We start from the raw sequence: 20,663 nt of genomic DNA, 5'->3' as shown, positions 1-20,663 counted from the left end.
ATATATATATACCTCTCTGTCTCCACATTGGCATTGTTTTTTCAGATAGCATTTTTAAATCAGTGTTTATGTGCACAGCTGAAAATAACAAATACCATGAAAAAAGGGAAATTAAGTTTATACAGCCAAAGCATTCTTTCCCTCAAATACAAATCATCTTCCACATAGGAGAGATATTGAGATGAAGATACATTTTAAGTCAAGTTGTTAGTGTTTTGTCAGAATACCGACATCAGAAGGCTATCTTAGAACACTTTGTTCACTTTTATTTTTCAAATCAAAACCCTTAATGAACCATAATTTTTTGGAATACACAATGCACACAACCTTTTAGGTAAATAAATGATTTTTTTATTGTGAGGGGACTTGCTTTTCTTGTATTGATAATTAGAGGTTGTTGCAACCATCAAAGCAAGTAACAGATTTAAAAAAAAAATGATTATTTCACATAGGTAGAAAACTTCTACTTGCTGCTCTAATAGGAAAACAAAGGATAAGTTTGAATCACTGTGGTTTTATTTTTAATGTAACATTCAAATTCACTAAACTCCTGTTTTTCCCCTTCAATATTTATTATACCTTTTTATTTAAATAAAAGGATTCCAATCCCCACTGTTGTTTTTAGGCATGAGATGTTTTGGAAATAACTGAAGAGGATAGAGCCCACTGGAATAGGATCACATCTTTATAAAAGAGACCTTGGAAAGCTCACTTGTATGTCTAGCTTGTATGTGCAAGAACAGAAAGAAGTTTGCCGCCTATGAACTGGTGAGCAAGCTCTCTGCAAACACTGTCTGCTGTTTCCATGATGTATTGTTTCCATGATCCTCCATGTCCCAGACTGTAGAACTGTGAGAGATAAAGTTCTGCTTTTTAGAATCACCCAGTTTATAGTATTTTAGAACAGAAGTTTAAAGGGATTAAGTCACAAATATTCCCACTGTCTCTCACACTTTATGACATTGCTGCTCTTTTTATTCACTGATATACTATTTTTGTCTAAAATATTTCATCATATTACTATATTGGTTTAAATATGATTTGATCAATTAAAGAAAACAATCAGTCTACATAATGATGGTTTACAGTTAGTCTGCAATTTTAAATTCCTCAAATTAAATCAGGAATACTTCATTTTTCTATAAAGGCTGTGCAGTAAAAGTAAATTAAGTTTGAATTTAAATTGTTCAGAAAGAAAAAAAATGGAGCTAATTAGCACTGCTACATTACTTTCCTCCCTTCAATTCCTTGTCCTATGCATGTATAAAGATATTATAGATTTGTAATGCTTACCATAAACCCTAGAATTCAATATATATTCAATGAATGATTGTTCTCCTCTTCTTTCCTGTAATCTAGATGTTGATCTAAGGATATGGTTGCTATCCAATCTGTTGAGTACATCAAGGAATGGAAAGCTGATTATGGTGCATTATTATGCCATAGGCAGCAAAATATATCACTTCACAAAATGACATTAAATTCTCTTCAAAAATTGGAAAAATATATTTATTTTAAGATTATAAATGAGTATCAGAAATACAGTAATTGCTTCTGATTTGTTTACATGATATTTTTAAAGAACAAGAAAATTGTTCCTTAGAACAAAAAACTTACATGTGTGTGTTACTACAGCTTTATTCATAGCTGCCAAAATGGGCAGCAATTAAAACATCCTTTCATAGATGAACAGACTATTCTGTATCTATTCAATAGACTGTTAATCAGAAATAAAAATAGATAAGATAACTAGTCACAATAAAACATAGTTGAAATTTCAGTAAGTATTTGCTAAGTGGAAACAGGAAGTCCAACAAATCTAAATATCGTATTTTTATTTTTAATTAAATGTATTAGTTCAATGTAGTGACTACATTCATATGGAATTTTTACCTGTCCATGATACATCTTAATTTTCCCATTTTCCTTCTCTTTCTTCAAGCCTTCTTCCCCTTATTTACAAAGATTTCTTTCTATTTATCTTTCTTTTTATCATGTTTTGTCCCTTTTGCCTTTCTTCCTTTCCTCATGCCCCTCCCTAAAGCTCCTTCTCATTTGAACTTTTTCTTCATATTTCACATTATCCATTATGTATTTCACCCTTTTTCTACACTTTCAGTTCTCACACTAAAGAAACAATGTGATATTTACAGGTGTGTCTGATTTATTTCACTTTAAGAGTATGTTTTCTAGGTGCATCCACTTGGCTATAATTATCTCAAGTTTATCCTTCTTTATGGCAGAGTAGTGCTCCATTGTGTATACAAAAAAATACAGATTTTCTTTATCCATCCATTGGTTGATTGGCATTTGTGTTGTTTCAAAGATTTATCTATTACAAACTGTGCTGCTCTGAACAAGAATGTGGGTGTATCACTGTGGTATGTTGGTTTTAATTATTTTTGGAAGATAATGAGAAGAGCAATAGCCAGGAATCTCCACCAGAATTTCCACAGTATCTGCACCAGTCTACACCCTCACTATGGATTCATCTATATGCCCATTTATGTTTTGATCATTAGATTTGAGAGTTTGATTTTTTCCAGTTCTTTATATATTCTAGATATCACTCTTTTGTCTGAAGAACAGTTAGCAAAATTATTTTCCCACTCTGCTTGTGGCTCTTTTGATAATTTCTTTTTTTGTGCAAAATAAATTAATAAGATGAGATTCCAGTTGTTGATTCCTTAAATTTCCTGTGTGATTGGAGTTTTGCTCACGGAGTTTTTGCCTGTATACATCTTAAAGAGTTCTACCTATTCCTTATTCCAGCAGATTTAGTGTTTCTGTTTTAATATTTAGATCTTTGATTCATTTTCATTTTAGTTTAGTTCATGGTGAGAGGTGTGGGCCTAGTTTTAGTCTTTAGCACATGAAAAGCCAGTTTTTATACCACTGTTTATTAAAGAGTCTTTCTTCCAGTGAAAGTCCTTAGCCCCTTTGTCAAAGATAAGGTGGCTGAGTGTGTTTGGAGTTGATTCTGCATCTTCTAATCCATTCCATTGATCCTTAGGGCTATTTTTTATTTTTGTTTTATTGCCAATACCATGCTCTTTTATTGTTGTCGTTGTTGTTTGTAGGTTTTTTTTTTTTTCCATAGTAGCTCTGTAGTACAACTTCAAGTCAGGGATTGTGCTGTTCCCCAGGCTTGCCTTTGTTGTCCAGAATTGTTTTTGCAATTCTGGGCCTCTTCTGGTTCTAAATGAATTTTAGGAATATATTCTCTACTTCTGTGAGTTATGCTATTGGTATTTTGATTGGGATTGCATTAAATCTGTATAAAAATTTTGGTAGTATGGCCATCTCTACTATGTTGGCTCTTCCTTTTGTGAGCAAGGGACATCTTTACAATTTTTTATTTCCTCTTTGATTTCCTTTTTCAGTGTACTATAGCTTTCAATGTAAAGATCTTTTACCTCATTCTTAGATTAATTCTTCAGTTTTTAATTATTTTCAATGCTATTTTGAAAGGTGTGGTTTCTCTAGATTTTTACACAGAAATAGTTTATTTGTGTATAGGAAAGCTATTAATTTTTGAGTGTTGACTAAGCCCAACTATGTAACTGAGTTTGGTTCTTAAATCTAAAAGTCTTTTGGTGGAGTTTTGGCTATCTTCTATGCAGAGTATCACGTCATCTGCAAATGCCACAGAACCAGAGGGCTTTTATTCTTTCTTTCTTTCTTTCTTTCCTTCTTTCTTATCTCTTTGTTTTGTTTCATTTATCTGTCTAGTTTCCTTTTTTTTTTTGGTTGCTTAAGTTTTTGCTTTTCTTGCTTGTTTTGTTTGTCATGTTTCTCTATTTCTTCAAAAGTTTTCTTGATTTTTTGATATTTGTATGCAAATGACATTGCCTCTATGCTTTTTTCTCACTTAAATATTCTTTTGCTGTCCTCTTCATTCTTTCTATCCTCTTTCTGTTTCCCAAAGTTTGGGTGATCACCCTTTGTCCTACAATTTTGCTTCTTTATAGTCTTCTTCATTTATCTTTGTGTTTTGTCCTCTATTTCTCATGCTCCAGGGTAAAATCACTTTACTAAGGGGAAATTCAATGTACACAAGTTCCTAGTTTCTGTTAGATTTTGTTATATAACTGTAGACTTTGCTCCAATGGCTAAATATACCAAATTAATAGATTAGGACAGTGTGTCGGTTTCTAGGCTGTGCTTGATGCTATTGTTACAGCTAATGGCACTACTTTAACAAAGATTCCATACCTGTTGTAATCACCCTTATATGACTACATGGTGATTTTCTGGAGTCACCATAGTACAGTACCAAAGAATTGAGAGCTGAGCCAAATAATAGCATTTCATCTCTAATAAATTGCAAAGGTAGAATCTTGTGACAGACACAAAGATTAAGAGCTGAATATGCCCAGAAGACATCTCTAAGGAATGGACCTTTCTTAGGGAAGCATTGCTATCAGTGATAAAGCTATCTACCACAATAAATTTATAAGCTTTAAAACAAATAACAAATTAAAATTAGAAATTTTGAAAACTATGAGACACAAAAACAAAATACAACCTCAGACCCCCAGTCCATCCTGAACAAGTCCAGAGGACAATGATATAGAGGTTATCAGAAGTCACCCACCTAAGTATTTGAAATGATAGCAGCAAAAGTAAAAACCAGATACATGAAACAATAGCAAAAAAATCAGAAATAATCTCTCAGGTATGAAAAGAGATGGGAATCAAAATGAAAGAGTTGGTCAGTGAATATAGAGCAGATATGATTAAAAATAAAAAAATGATCTTAGTAAAATGATGGAAATTATGGATGCCAGAAATGGAAATCATGAAACAGATCCAGATATCAAAGAGATTAAAAACTGCACAATGTGTAAATATCGAATAGTTTCTCTGGTGTGAATAATCTGCCATAACACAGCAGATCCTAATAAGATTACTGACATTGAGAAATGGTAAGAAAGGCGCTAAAGGTGTAGGGAAGGTGGGATGGGTAGGGGAAGGGTAATAAGGGAAAAGAAAAAAAATGTGAGGTAATGAAAAGATGGAAATAAAGTGTTCATAGATGGGGAGGGGAGGAGGAGGTGAAGGGAGAGCAGGGACAAGGGGAAAAAATGAGAACCAAGACTTGTCATGTAGAGGTACAAGATCCCAACAAAGAATGTAACTGTACTGTATGCCTAAAATGTACCAATAAACTCAATTAAAGCTGGGGGGGGAACTCCAGTGAAATAATACACAATCACTTGAATCAATGTTAGAACTGAGTATCAGATGTAGAAAACAACAATGCAGTTAACAACCACAAAAATAATTGTTTCTTTAAAATAGGAAGGGACCATGAAAAAATCAAGCCAATAGCTACAAGATGATGCAAAGAACATTATAGAATTGATTAGAGTCAATGAAAAATCAGGAGATAACAAATACCATGAAAAACCTGTTTATAGAAGTAATGGCAGAAAACTTCCCACAGGTACCAAAAAAAAAAAAAAAAATTGACATACAAATAAGTAAAGCATATAAAACTTCAAAATAAATCTACACCAAGGTTATAATATTCAAGATTACAGAAACTCAACAGAAAAACAACATATTAAAACATTCCAGAGGAATAAAGTGACCCATAAAGGAAAGGCCATCAGAATCACAGCAGACTTCTCAACACAAGCCTTTAAGGCATGAAGCACTTGGAGTGAAATATTTTAAGTGCTGAAAGAAAACAATTTCCAAAGGTGGGGGGAAGAAAAGAAAACCTCCAAAACAGATTGATATACACCTCAAAATTATCTTTCAAAATCAAGTGAGAAAATATATTTTCATGACAAAGAGCAACAGAAGAAATTTATGACTTCCAAAATAGCTTTATGAAATGCTCTGAAGGGTATTTTAGAAAGAGATAACAAAGATGAAGATTGCAAGCATATAAATAAAAATAAGCCACCAGGCAGAGAAAGCAATTAAACAAGGAGAAAGACAATGAACAAAAAACAGGAAAACAATATGACAAGGAGAAGAAGCCAGTACATATCAGTTTTAACCATCAATGTAAATAGTCTCAATCCACTAATTACAAGAACAGACTAGAAGAATTGATCCACAAATAAGATCCAACTATTTGCTGCATACAGAAAACACATTTAACTCCTCAAAATATTCACAGACTGAAAGTCAAAGGCTGCAATATAACAGGACCTCAAAAAAAAAAATAGGCATAGCTACTCTGTTTGCAGACAACATGAATTTCAAGCCAAGACAGATTAAAGAAGAAAAAGAATATCACTGTACACTTGTATTATTTTAACCATAAGACATTCTGAAAACAAAACAAAACAAAACAAACAAACAAAAAAACTCCAAAACTATGGTGGCTACTAACTTGTCAGGTGTCAGGAATGAGGGTAATGAATAGATAAAGTTTAAGTAATTTTGTAGGGTAAAATCTATTGTGTATGATTCTGTGTGGGTAAAAATATAACATTATAAATGCAAAAAGCTATATAACTATACAAATAGTGAACTCCAATGGGATCTGATTTTTAGTCAACAAATATTTCAATATTGGTCTCTCATTTGTAACAAATACAAGGTGCTAATATCAGAAAAATTTTGAAGGTGAGTGCATATAAAGGAATATTTTCCTTTATGATCAGTAATTTTATAATTTTAAATCTGCTAAATAAATGAATTGTAAGGATTAATAAAATAAGCAATAATATGTTAAGCAACACATATCTTCATGACAATATGCAATTAATTTTTAAAAATTATTATCTTCATAATATATTCTATATTATTTCAGAATAAATTTTTTAATCATCTTTATCTTTTCTAATTTATACTACATTAAGAAATCAATTAAATATGCTTTAATCACTCAGGATATAACATTCAATAAAATTGGATTATTAATTGTTACTGATGAATTAACATATTTATATATTTATTACTTTGAGTATATTGCATCCATATAAATAAAATTGACAGAATAAAATATAAATTATCCAGTGATGAATATCACAATGAAAAATATGGATATATTTCATAGCTCAACATTCAAGCTTATCAATCACAATTATGCTCAATGCAAAGAAGAAATCAAGCCAAACTTTCTCAAGGCAAATTTAATTATCTACAGTTTTCTCAATTTAGGCAAAATGTTTAATAATGATAGCAATTTTTAGGCTACATTTCATATCTGACATTTTGTGTGAAATATAGTTGTTGTAAACAACAAATCACAGATTTACAGGTAACAGAAAGAACAGCAAACAGCAATATCTTGTAAATACTGAGTAAATGATAAAATATTTAGTAATTAGAAGTAACTTTATAACTATATTTCAAATATATGCTTTGCTTTATTTGGATACTACTAGTTATTGTAGCATTACTACATTTAGTGAAACTTACCTTAACACTCCATGCAAAAACAGTGATGGTTTTCACTGTGTATCTTTGAAGAATGTATATTAAAATGTCAATACTATTATCTCAGAATGTGACCTTATTTGAAAATAGACGCATTAGAGCTGTTATCAATGAAGTTACAATGAAGTAATTCTGAAGTACAATAGGCCTTCAGCCCAATAAAACTGGTGACTGGTGTCCTTATATGAAGAAGTTAGAAAGACAGGAGGAAATGCCACATGTTGATGGAGGCACAGAAAGTCATGAGAAAGCTACAAGTTTAGGAATGCCAAGGATTGACCACTGCCACAAGCAGGAAGGCCAAGGCAAGGCATAATTCTTGGGTTTCAAAGGGGACTTAGATGTGATGACGTCTTTGTTTTGCAATATTAGCTGTTAGACCTGTAAGATAATAAATTCTGCTATCTGAAGCCACATAAATAGGTGATATAAATTTGTTGCAGAAGCCCCAGTCAACTAGTTCATACTTTGGTACCAGAAGTGGGATGCTGCTGTGTAAATACTTAAATATGTAGAAGCAACTTTTGTATCAAGTACAGGCTGGAAAATTGAGGGACTAAATATAAAAGACATCTCATTAAGAAATATAGACATATATTGAAATAAGAGAATTAAGATAGATTATAGTTATGACTTAGAATGAAATAATAAATATTAATGACCATTAAAAGATGTTTGTTGCTCTAAACTGGGAGAGAAGCTGGAAGAATCAAGTTCTACTACTGGGTGGAAAGTGCAGACAGTCCATCAGTGACAATGGCTTATTTGATGCATGATATTTTGACTTTATAATGATGCAAAAGCAATACACAGTCATTTGAGACTACCTCAGATTTTGAATTTTAATGTTTACTTTGGCTTGTGATACTTGAAATGATACTCTATTGCATTGCTGGGGAGTGGTAGTCACACATGATCTGGGGAATAAACAACTAACACTTCACTGAGTACTGAGCTGCTAAGCCATGATGCTTTTAGGTTTGATGTATTAAATTAAATTTCAACTTTCGATATTTCCAATACATGATGCCTTGTTTGAACAACATAACCTTGTTTGACGTTAAGAAGTATCTGTACTTGTAAGCAATGCACTTGGCTATTTAGCTGGGATTATTTCCAGCAAAATTTGAAAAGTGAAGCTTGGTTTCTTCTCATTGCTTATAATGAGAAAAAAAGGAGCAACTGTAGCATGTACTTTTAAACATAAAGGAACCATCCCTTGAGGCTTTTTAAAAGTTTCACTATATCTACATAGCATGCTCTAATAAATGGCAGAGGTTGTGTCTGGACATCCATTTGCTCAGGAATCTAAATGTGAGCTGCATGGATTTAATCAACTGTTTTAACAGAAGCCAGGAACAAAGCTGAAGCTCTCCAAGAAAGTTCATGCTGTACTCTCTTGGCTTAGAAATATGTATAAAACATGGAAGACTTACAATGTTTTGAACAATTTCAAAGCAGCAGAAACATTGCCAACCATCAATGGAAAGGACATAGATGGGGTAGATAGGACAAATAAAGCGAAGGCTCTAAAGACAGAGCCATGAATTCACAGACCTTGGGTCAGAATTTCAACCTCTTTGGTGACAAAGGACAGATGCTACCCTGGTGGGCCAAGAGAAAAAAAACATGACTTACGTGGACCCCCAGTACCAAGTACTCAGCCACACAGGATTATTTTCCAGCTCTGAAACCCCATAACATGTGTTCTGCTGGGTACAAGTATGCTCAGGACTCACCATACCATTTCCCTTCATTTTGAAGTAAGAATATCTATCCTATGCTTATCCTGTTTATTGTACTTTGGAAAAAGATGACTTGTTTTCTGTTTTCACAAGAAAAAGGATGGAGAGAAATTTTTCCCTGAAATGAAGCATACTTCTAGAATGAACCATAATTCATGCATTAGACTTAGATAAAGAAATTCAGAACATTTTTAAGTTATGACACTTCTTTGGTTCTGATAGTTTATGTTCAAATGTGCTAACACATGAATTCTGGAGGACTACACGGTAAGCCATTGTATGTTGTACTGGCCCCTTTTAAAAGATACTTAAAGCTCTAAGTCCAGTACTTCAAAATAGAATTTGATTTGTTAATAGAGTCATTTTAGATGTAATTGGTTTAACGAGGCCACACTAGAGTGATATCACTTTGCTATGGCTGGTGTTATTATAAGAAGCACACACATCCACGTATATATAGCGAGACTGAATCCCTCGCAGCAAGAGAAGCACAGATATGATTGATGCAGCTGAACTCCAGGATATGACAAGAATTGATGCCGAGCACCAAAAGCTAGGAGGAGAAAGCATATATTTTTCTCTGTCATATTTCAGAAGGAAAATTATTCTGCTGAATCCTTAAATTTGGAATTCTATCTTCCAGAATTCTATGATAATTTTCTGCTGCTATAGGCCAACCAATTTCTTTAATTCTAGATGACAGCCAAGAGAAATAATATAAATTCTAACCCAAAATGTTACCTTTATCCTAACTTATTTTTATCATAATATTTTTTTAAATACTAATATTTTTTTCATTTTTTATTATCATAGTCACTTAGTAGAATATAAACTTGCTAAAGGCCATGACTTTGTAGGTTTTTTTTCTTTCTCACAATAGTCAGAACATAGCCTTGCAATCAGTTTGTTCACTGCTCAGAAAATTATTCTGTGGAACATTGCTTATTCTACAGTAAAAGGAAACCCATATGTCTTAGTTGTCTACAAAGGTTAATTTTACTTGATTCTACATATCTGGTACAGGCCAAGGAGGGAGTTTCTCTCAAGCCTGGTAAGTCAGAAATCAGTCTGCTGGGGAATCCAGTTGCTAATTCATCATGGCTGCAGAGACAGGAGGGAACAGTGTGGCAAGTAAAGATGGGACGTACAAAGATTTTGTATTAATGATTAGTTAGTTTATCCACAAAAAAGAAAGAGTAAGTACAATACTAATTAAAGAAAGGATCCACAACAAAGGAAGAATGAGAAATAAAGCAATAAATGTAACCTTGGATTAGATGAGAAAATAAAGAGATTAGCCAACCCCAGAGGAAGAGGCACAGTGCAGGCCCCTCAATACCAATGGTAATCTGCAGATACTCATCCAGTAGTGAAGATAAGCTCCCTGGAAAAGACTCTATAGGATTGTGCTGTGACCCTTCTCTTCTACAACCATCCAAGTTTGCTCTCAGGCTGAAACTAGCTTGAAGATAGGGGGCATGGGAGCCTTCTTTTTTATTATCCCAGTCTGTTAGTATATTTTTGCCATACATAGTAAATACATTCATTATGGAAGTATTGATACATATATTTATTGAATCTTTATCCTTTGTACTTTCCTTTCCCCTCTCCTTCTTCCTTTCCCTCCCTGTCCTTATATCCCATTCCTATCCTTTTGCAGAACCATTCCAGTAATTGATCCTTTGTATCACTTTTAGTTTCAAATTCATTTTGCCTGCTCTGGTCTTTAGAATTCCTTTAATTCTATTAGTTTCAAATTTGGAATGATTTGTCACTGTAGGACCTTGAGATGCATGATTAGGTTGCTTGGGGTTGCTGTATTTTGTTTATGTGCATTTCTACAGCTATAACCTTCCCCTCAGGACTGATTTCATTGTGGCCCATAGATTCTGGCATGTTGTGCTTCCATTGTCATTTGATTCAAAGAACTTACATTTCTTCCTTGATTTCTTTTGTGATGCATTGTGTACTATGTAATTTCCATGCATTTGTATAGTTTCTATTTCCTATTTGCTTATATTATTACGTTTTCTGTTTGCTATTGATTTTTAAAACTCTAATCTGATAGTAAACAGAAGATTATTGCAATTCTTTTCTGTTTATTTAAACGATCTATGGGATAAAATAAGGTCTATCTTGGAAAAAGATGCTGTTGAGAAATGTGTATTTTGTAGTTATCGGATAAAAGACTGTGGAGATGTCTGTTAAATCCCATTGTTCAAAGGTGTGTTTAAGTCTGATGGTTTTTTTCCTGTTGTCGTTGTTGTTGTTGTTGTTGATTTTTCTTTCTTTAGGGGTGTCTGGTTGACCTAACAGTGATGGTGCAGTATTGCAGTCACCCAATAGATTGTATTGCTTTTTATCTGTCCTTTAAAGTCCAGTAGTTTTTCTTTTATAAAATTGAGGGCAGAAACATTTGGTGCATAGACATTTACAATTATTTTCTATTTGTGTTGAATTGTTCCCTTTTCCACTATGTAGTGGTCATCAGATTTTTATCTCATCCTCATTGGTTATGGCTCCAAGTCTGCTATGTGTGAAAACAAAATAGTCACTCTTGCTTGTTTTGGGGCTGCTAGTTGGATTATTGTTTCCCATGTTTCACTTTCAGTCTATGTGTTTCCTTGTAGAAAAGGTGAATGTCCTGTAAGCAATATAGTTACTTTTTTTTTTTTTTTTTTGGTGCGGGGGAACAAACTCAACCTTGCACTTGTGAGGCAGGCATAGTGCCACTGAGCTAAATCCCTGGCCCAGTTGAAATTTTTTCTTTAATTCAAACTTGCCATCTATGTCTTTTGATTAGGGAGATGAGATCATTTATATTGAGAGTTATATTCCTTATAAATTCAATATTTGAACTCCAAGCAGGATCAGAAAGATTGCAGAATAAATTAGATGCAGAGTAGAAGATATTTGGTTCATTATTTGCTATTTTTAGCATTGTTAGGGGACATTTAAAGGACAATCTTTAACATTAATCTTTACATCTCAAAATGTGTCTTTAGGACATTTCCTTCATATTAGCATAATGCTGCTCACAGGAAAAGCAGAAGGCCCCATTGTGCAAGTGACGCTATAAACTTCATTTAATTATTCCATAGCAACTTTTCATGATTGACTTCAAGAAACAAGGGGTCTTATATAAAACTTCAAAATTATACAGGATGAGCAGTATATTGAATAAGAAAACATATTTTAATCAATTTAACATATTTTAATTTATTATTTAGCACCTATTTAGAAAAGATTTATTAAAATTATAAATTTAGATTGATTTGTAATGAATTCTTATTTTAGAGACTGATATAATTTCTATTTAATATTTTTGAAGCTAGGTTTTTTTGTCCTCTCACTTCTCAGTTTAAGTAAGAGAGAAGCATTGGTTTTGGTCATTTATTTGATATATATTAAGAGGTTCATCATTTGGCCAATGACTAACACAGTGTAAACTCAATATGCTTGAGTTTTAGTCTATAAAGACAACAACATATACAGGACATGCTGTCTGTCCTCAAGGGAATCATGCCGTTTTTGGCCACTAGATTGTGATTGAAAGATTTAAAGAAAAAATATGTCTTTGATTATATATATATCTATATCTATAGATATATAGATATAGATATAGATATATATCCAATATGAAAAAGTACTAAACTTGCTCTCAGTGTTTTCTAAAATGTTAAGTCAATTCCTAGAAAAAAATGGGAAATTTTAAGTTTTGCCCAAGGAATTCAAAACTGAGTTCTTCAATAAAATAACACTTGATTTTAATATTAATGAATGAATCGGATTTTTCTTTTACAAAAGAACAAAGCACTTCACAATCTAAGGGGTTAACATAACCCAAAGTACAAGTGTAGAAATAGTACTTTCATGAAATAAAAAAGGATAAATTTTGAACTGCAAAAGTTTTAAATTTTGATGGGAAGACAGCCTGAAAAGGAGGTCTAGTGTTCCATTTGTATTTATTTATTTGAATAAAAAAATTAATACAAGTGAGGGAGAAATAAAGCTTGCTGGAAAAAGCTAGAAAGGTAACAAAGGAAATACTTATGGCTACGTTAGTTACTGGAAACTAAATGGACTGAGCAAAAAAATACAGGTGACAATCTCTGAAACAAAGGTTTGAAGCCAATGTTTGTAACGCCCATAACTTTATAAAAGGATGCACTTTTGCCATTGTGGCACAGAAAGGGTAAAAACTCAATAGAATTGTGTGCTGCTTGGGAACAGATATTCTAACAAGGCAGAAGAATTGATCATTAAAGAGAAAATTTGCCTGAGATTGTGCACCCACACTATGATTATCATTCTCTTTTCTTTCCATTAAAATATTAGCCAGACTTTCTGACTCTCAGATAAAATACCTGATAGTATATTTGCAATGTAAAGGAGGAAAGGTTTGCTCAGTTCCAGCACGTTTTGCCCACAGTCAGGTGGGTCCAAGGCAGAAACATCATGTCAGAGCCAGCCATGAAGACACATGTTTGTAATCATAGCATTGTGGGAAGCTGAGGCAGGATAATTCCAAATTTGAGCCCAGCTTGGGCAACTAATCAACTTAGAAAGACTCTGTTTCAGAAGAAAAACATATAAAAGAGGGTGGGGATGCAGTTCAATGCAAAGCCACTGATTTCAATCCCCATCACCAAATCAAACAATCAAGGGCACAATTTAAGGGTCTGGTGAAGGACACTTGCCAAACCATAGCAATCAGAAAGAAGAAAGAAAGAGCCAAGAACAAGAATGTACCTATCCAGGCTACGTCACTAGTTATCTACTTCCTCCAACCAGGGCCAAGCACCTAATATCACAGTCAGCTATGATTAAATTAATGGATAAATTCACTGATGAGTATACCACAGCCCCTGAACAAATCAGCTTCCAAAATCTCTATCTCTAAACAGAAAACTTTTGGGAAGTGTTTTACATTTATACATGACAGCTCCTCAAAAAATACTACAAGGCATACCAAAGAACTCAGTTTGTAGTACAAATTGTTATGCCAGAATCCCTAAAATCGTTACATACACCCCTTGAGGTGAAGAATGAGACATTCATATTTTTCATGAAAATGGTTAGACTGAATGGAGGGCACACTCAATCTGTAAACTGTGAAGGCTCTCTCATGAAGATAACAGATACCTGTCAACATCCACAGAATACTCTTGCATCAAAGATGAACAGAGTGAAGCAATATGGAGACTAGTTAAATTAAGTGAATACACTGTGCAAAAAATGGAGAACAAGGGCCAGGGATTTAGCTCAGCAGTTCGGTGGCCTGCCTTGCAAGCACAAGGACCCCAGTTCAATCCCTATTAACCCCCCCAAAAAAAATGGAGAACACTTTGAAAGAAGATTTACTTTAGAAAGCAAAATAAAATTTTCCTAATTAAATAAAATTTTTTATTATACAACAGCCTGCAAAGCACTATTTTTTTTTTCCAGCTTCTGTTTTTTTGTTTCAATTCTACCCTGTAGTCTAGCTACTTCAAGATGAGGGAATTTTCTACTGTGAAATTATCCTTCCAGTACTAGAGTCTTTGAGTCAATTTCCTCTCTTTGTGAAATGCTCTTTTCTTTTTACCACCTAACTGAATAAATTCCTACTAATTTTCCTCATATCTTGGTTGAAAAGTTTGAGATTTTTCATATACATTTTTAAAGCCCCTGTGATTTTCTTCACATTTTGTAATTATATATATGTGTGCATTATTATATCAATAATATCAAGTCCCTGTTATAGTAGTATCAATACTAGCACATATTTTATGTAATGAACCTATTGTTTGAGTTAATAAATGATAAATCTTAAGAAAAATATAGAATATTTAAGTAAATTTGCATTAGAATTAAAAGGATTTAGTGAGAAGATGGTTGTTGTGGTAGAGAGAAAACTAACAAACAATGTAAAAATAATACATATTTGTGGAAGAAAGATAAAACAGTACAGAAAAAATATTTTTAAAGATTTAAATTTTCCTGAAATATAATATACTTGACATATTAAATTGAAATTATTACTATATAAGAAACAAACAACAGATCATAGTAAGACATATTTAATAAATGTACTAACCTATGTACATTAAATAAAGAATGCTACAGGAACTCAAATTGGCTGTAAAATTAGACTTTAAGGAGAAAAAAGAGATTGGACATTATTGAGAAAAATATACTAATTTTATGATTACTACATAAAAATACATTCACAAAATACCTAGGAATTATGAAAATATGTCATGTTTTAAAAATTATTTTGGATAAGTAATCTACCAAAATGCCTCATTAATTAAATCAAGAAGTTGCAACAGAATAGTTTGCTTTGAAAAATCTGATGGAGCACTGTAGATATAGTGCAGTATTAGTGCACTGCTGGGTTCAATCCCAAGTACTTAGAACAAAACAAAACAAAAAGAAAAAACTGATGGTACTTATTCAATTTTATGAACTTCCCACCACAGTTCTTTCTACCAAAATTATGTTTTTTTATCATCTATAAATAAGTTATAGTGTTTTGATCAGAATTTTCTCTAAGAATATATTCTATATCAAGTTGAACTATATAAAATTGCCACTTTTAGATAAAACTGTGTAAATATAGAAAATTCCATGTGACTCAACCTCATACGAGGAAAATTTAGTTCCAATCATGCTGAAATAATTCTAACCATCTCTATCTTTCTCTTTCATTAGGTTGGACTTTAAAAATATATCTTTATTAAGTCTATTCTGATATACAATCTTTCCATGAAATCCATGCTTTTTCTTAATTAGGTTTCCTCACAAGCTCCTTTATTTTTCAGACCTAAAACTAAATAAATAAATAAACTTGCCAGAGCAGAATAATTAGGTTAACCTTTCTTTGCTCAAAAGTTCACTTGTAAAAGTCATTGTGATTTATAATAACATCAGTGTACCCTCTCAGTGTTTAACAAATCTATTTTTGCTCTTCTTAACTTTGAAATGAAATTCAATCTTTTTCATTATGTAAAGGAATGTTTTTGTGTGGAATAAATAATTTCCATATATATATAATAATTCAATCACTTGAAAGTAAATATTCTTGACATAAACACTCCTATAATTTATTGTTTTGTTCACAAATATGTATGAGGAAATAGCCATAGATTGCTTTCCCCATCTTGCTGTTAATAATAGAGCCATTTTAACTAGTGCATTATGTATATGGTAACATGGGTACCTGTTCCTTAACCTTCAATTCCAACCACATCCTATTTGAATATGTTGTCAGGCTCTTCTTGAACAGGAAAGCATCTTGGGGTGGTCATACATCTATGAATTTTTAAAGGGCTTACTTTCAGTATTTTTGGTTATACAAATCAGTGGAAAACAATGGCAAAACTGGGAACAGTAGATGTCAGGAAGAGCTTAGCTGTTAAATATATTACTATTTAAATACAAAGAGAATGGCGAGGAAAATGTTGAACAGATGGGCTTTCTTACCTACATGAGTGCGATAATGAGGTACACTGGCAGTAAGAGATTGTGTCTCCAGGTATCACATGAGGTAACTGATGCCTCAACCCCCAGAAACACAGGTGATCTAACTTTCATTTGCCTTTAGCAAAATGGAAGATTGTGACCTCATTGATATTTAAGAAAGATTTTAAATTCAAAAAGCCATAAAACAACAAAAATATAGAAATGACTTTCCTGTCAGCATAATGGAAAGTACAAAATAAAAACTATTAAGTTCTTCAGAAAAAAATAAAGAAAATAGTACTTCATTCCAATAACAGCATATGTATCATGGGAGGAAAAATAAAAGACTTGTGAGACTATTTAGAAACTGCAAAACGTTATCATTCATGTACTTGAGGAACGAGGTTACACCAAATATTGGAGAAATTGAAACAGAGAGATCAGTAAGGGGAAGGATATAGCAGGGTAATGTTAGTGAAAAGATGAACTTAGTCATTTCATGGATAAATACAGTGTCTTAATGCATAGATATTCATAGATATTATTAATATTAAAGAAGGGTCTTGAATCAGAAGAGTCATGAGGGAAATATTATATATGAATTATCAGGAAAAAAAGTTAGCAGATGAAGGTTTAAGGTTGTCAAGTTAAATAAGTCAGCTCTAAATGTATTATGGAAAAGGGGGAAGAAAAGTAGGTGGATCAGTGAAGGGAAACTAGAATAATCCTGATCTTGAATGAAAATATAAATTAAAAAGTTGTGTTTCAGAGAGATGTGGTCCAGAGTGGTATGGCTGTAGGAACATCCCAGCCAGGGTCCAACCCCAACCTGAGTAGCCTGGGCATACAAGCCCAAGCCAAAAGGCTGTCCAGAAAACAGCTGCATGGGCACACAAGTATCAGTCAGATGCCTGCTCAGATATCATTGGTAAGTTCAAGGACAAGCTAGCTAGAGGCCTGCTCAGACACCAGTGTCTGGTATACACAGCCCCCAGCCAAAGATACTCCAGACAAAGTACATAGTGGGGCAGAACCTAGCCAAAGGCATACCTAAATGCCATCCAAATTGTGCCCAGGGCTCAGTCAGAAGCCTGGCCAGACAACAGCTCAGCTCAGGGAACTAAAAGGCAAACATTCTGAACCCATGAATTGGTGCACTGCTGAGTAGCAGAGAAAAGGCCACACTGTGGCTTGCTGAGAATCAAAGACCACTGGAAAGCAAAAAGGTACCTCAACAAAGGCAAAGCAGACTGTATCTGTTGAAATGATAAACCACATACACACATAAATATGAAAACCAAACTTCCAGATCACCTGAGGCAATGAAATGGAACAATCTGATATTTAACTACCTAGACTCCCTGATCTGGCAACAAAAGAGGATCAGGAAGAAATAGAATCAGAAATAATTTATCAGATAACAACAGATATTATGCCCAAAGTAGAAGACATGATTAATAAATTTACAGTAGACATGGTTTAAAAATTAGAGGAGCTCAGAAACATGATAGAATCCAAACATAGGAAGAAAATGGAATCCTTAAAACAGATACAAACAAATTTCCAGGAGATTAAAAACTCAATTGAAATTTTACCCATCAGAATGAGCCAGAGAAGATAGAATTCCAGATATAAAAGATAGGATTATAATTAGTGACCAGGAAAAGAAAAATTTCTTAAAAATAGTAAGGGATCATGAAAATTGAATTAAGCCGCTCCTAGGTGATGCAAAGAAAAACAACAACAAGATGGATCTGAGTTAATGAAGAAACAGGAGAAATTGTAGACCACATAAAAAAACTTTTCACAGAAGTAATGGCAGAAAACCTCCCAAGCAAAAAAAAAGAACTTGACAGTCAGATAAGCATACTGGACTTCAATTAGCCATGAGTGAAAAAAATCTACACATCACATATAATACTTAAGATTCCAGAAACACAACCGAAGAACAAAATTCCACAAGCAGTTAGAGAAAAGAAACAAATCACATACAAAGGAATGACTATCACAATCTTATCAGCACCAACCCTCAAGGTAAGAGCAGCTTGGAGTAAAGTATTTCAAGCCCTAAAAGAAAAAATCCTCCAACCCAAATTGATGTACCCTGCAAAACTATCTTTCAGAATTGATGGAGAAACTAGATACTTCATGACAAAGAGAACCTTGGGAAATTCATTAACACAAAACCAGCACTCTGATAAATTTTAAACAGTATCCTAGGAAAAGACAATGAAGATCACAACCCCAGGAAAGCCAGCAGAATGAAGCCATCAGGCCTAACAAGAAATTAAATGTAAAAGGCAGAGAATCCCACAAGAGGAAAGAGACATGACAAGGATAATTCAATGCTTATCAGTTATAACGATCCGTGTTAATAGTCTCAATTCACCAGTCAAAAGAAATAGGCTGGCAGAATAGGTCAAGAAGCAAAATGCAACAATATGCTGCATACAAGAAATTAAAAAAGAAACTCATAGACTGAAAAGGTGTAAAACAATACTCCATGGGACAGAAATCCCCAAAAAGCAGAAATAGCTATCTTCTTTGTACATCAAGCGGATTTCAATCCAACACTGATTAAGAGAGACACATAAATACACTACATTCTTTTAAGAGGAACAATCTAAGAGGAAAATATGACAATCATTAATATATATGCAACAAATACTAGTGTGCCCAACTATATAAAACAAATACTAATAGGCAGGGAAGATTAAATAAGCACTAATACAATTGTGGTGAACCTCAATGCCCCATTGTCACAAACAGATCAACTAGACAAAAATAAATAACAACACTAGAACTCAATCAAACACTTAAATAAATGAACTTAACAGATGTTTACAGTGTTCCACCATATAAAATCAGATTACCCTTTCGTTTCAGCTGCACGGGGGTAGTTCTCCAAAATAGACCATATACATGCTCATAAAACATGTTTATGTAAGTGCAAAGGATCTGAAGTTATCCCCAGTATATTATCAGACCAGAGTGCAAACAATTGGAGATCAATAGCAAAAGAAACCATAAGAATTTCATAAACCCTATGGAAATTGAACAACACACTTCTGAATAACCAAGGGTCACAGAGGAAATTAAAGAAGAAATCAGTCAGTTACTACAATTAAATAAAATGCCAATGCAACACATCAGAATATATGGGACCCAGTGAAAGCAGGCTTAGGAGAGAAATTCATAGCAGTGAATACTCATATTAGGAAAACAGAGTAAGCTTAATTACACAACCTGATGTTGAAACTCAAGTTTCTAGAAAAATAACAGGATAAACCTCATAAGCTCATACAAGGGAATAAATTATAATGATTAGGGCAGAAAGCAATGCAATGGAGACTAAAAGAACAATGCAAAAAATCAATGAATGTAAGAGCTGAATCTTTGAAAGGATAAATAAAATTGACAAACTCTTAGCTGACCTTATCAAAAAAAGGAAAGATAAGGCCCAAATCCATGTAGTTAGTAATGAAAAGGGTGAAATTACAATGTGCCCAGAAGAAATCCAGAGGATCATTAATACCTACTTTGAGAGCCTCTATACCAATAAGGTGGAAAATACTGAAGAAATGGACAGATTCCTAGAATTGTATGAATTACCAAAGTTGAACAAAGATGACCTAAAAGTTCAAAATGACCCGAGATCAATCAATAAAATTGAAAATATAATTAAACTTTTCTTACCAACTAAGAAAAGCCAGGACTCTGATAGTTTCACTGCTGAATTCTACAAGACATTTAGAGAGGAACTATTACCACTACTGTTTAAACTCTCTGATTACTTTGAAAATGAGGCAATACTCCTAAATTAATTCCTGGAAGCAAGCACGACTTTCGTACCAAAGCAGTGAAAGACCAAATGAAAAAGACTGCAATAGGCCAATCTCCCTAATGAACATAGATGGAAAATTTCTTAATAAGATACTGGCAAAGACAATCAAGAAGCTCATACACCCTGACCAAGTGGGATTTATCCCAGGGATGAAGGGATGGCTCACCATACACACATCAATAAATGTACACAGTATATTAATAGAGAAAGATAAAAAATCCTAT

The sequence above is a fragment of the Fukomys damarensis genome, unplaced genomic scaffold (genome assembly GCF_012274545.1).
Source record: "Fukomys damarensis isolate Sample0158 unplaced genomic scaffold, DMR_v1.0_HiC HiC_scaffold_17, whole genome shotgun sequence".
Classification (NCBI taxonomy): Eukaryota; Metazoa; Chordata; class Mammalia; order Rodentia; family Bathyergidae; genus Fukomys; species Fukomys damarensis.
The sequence above is the reverse complement of the archived record's forward strand: the minus strand, read 5'-3'. Positions refer to the sequence as shown.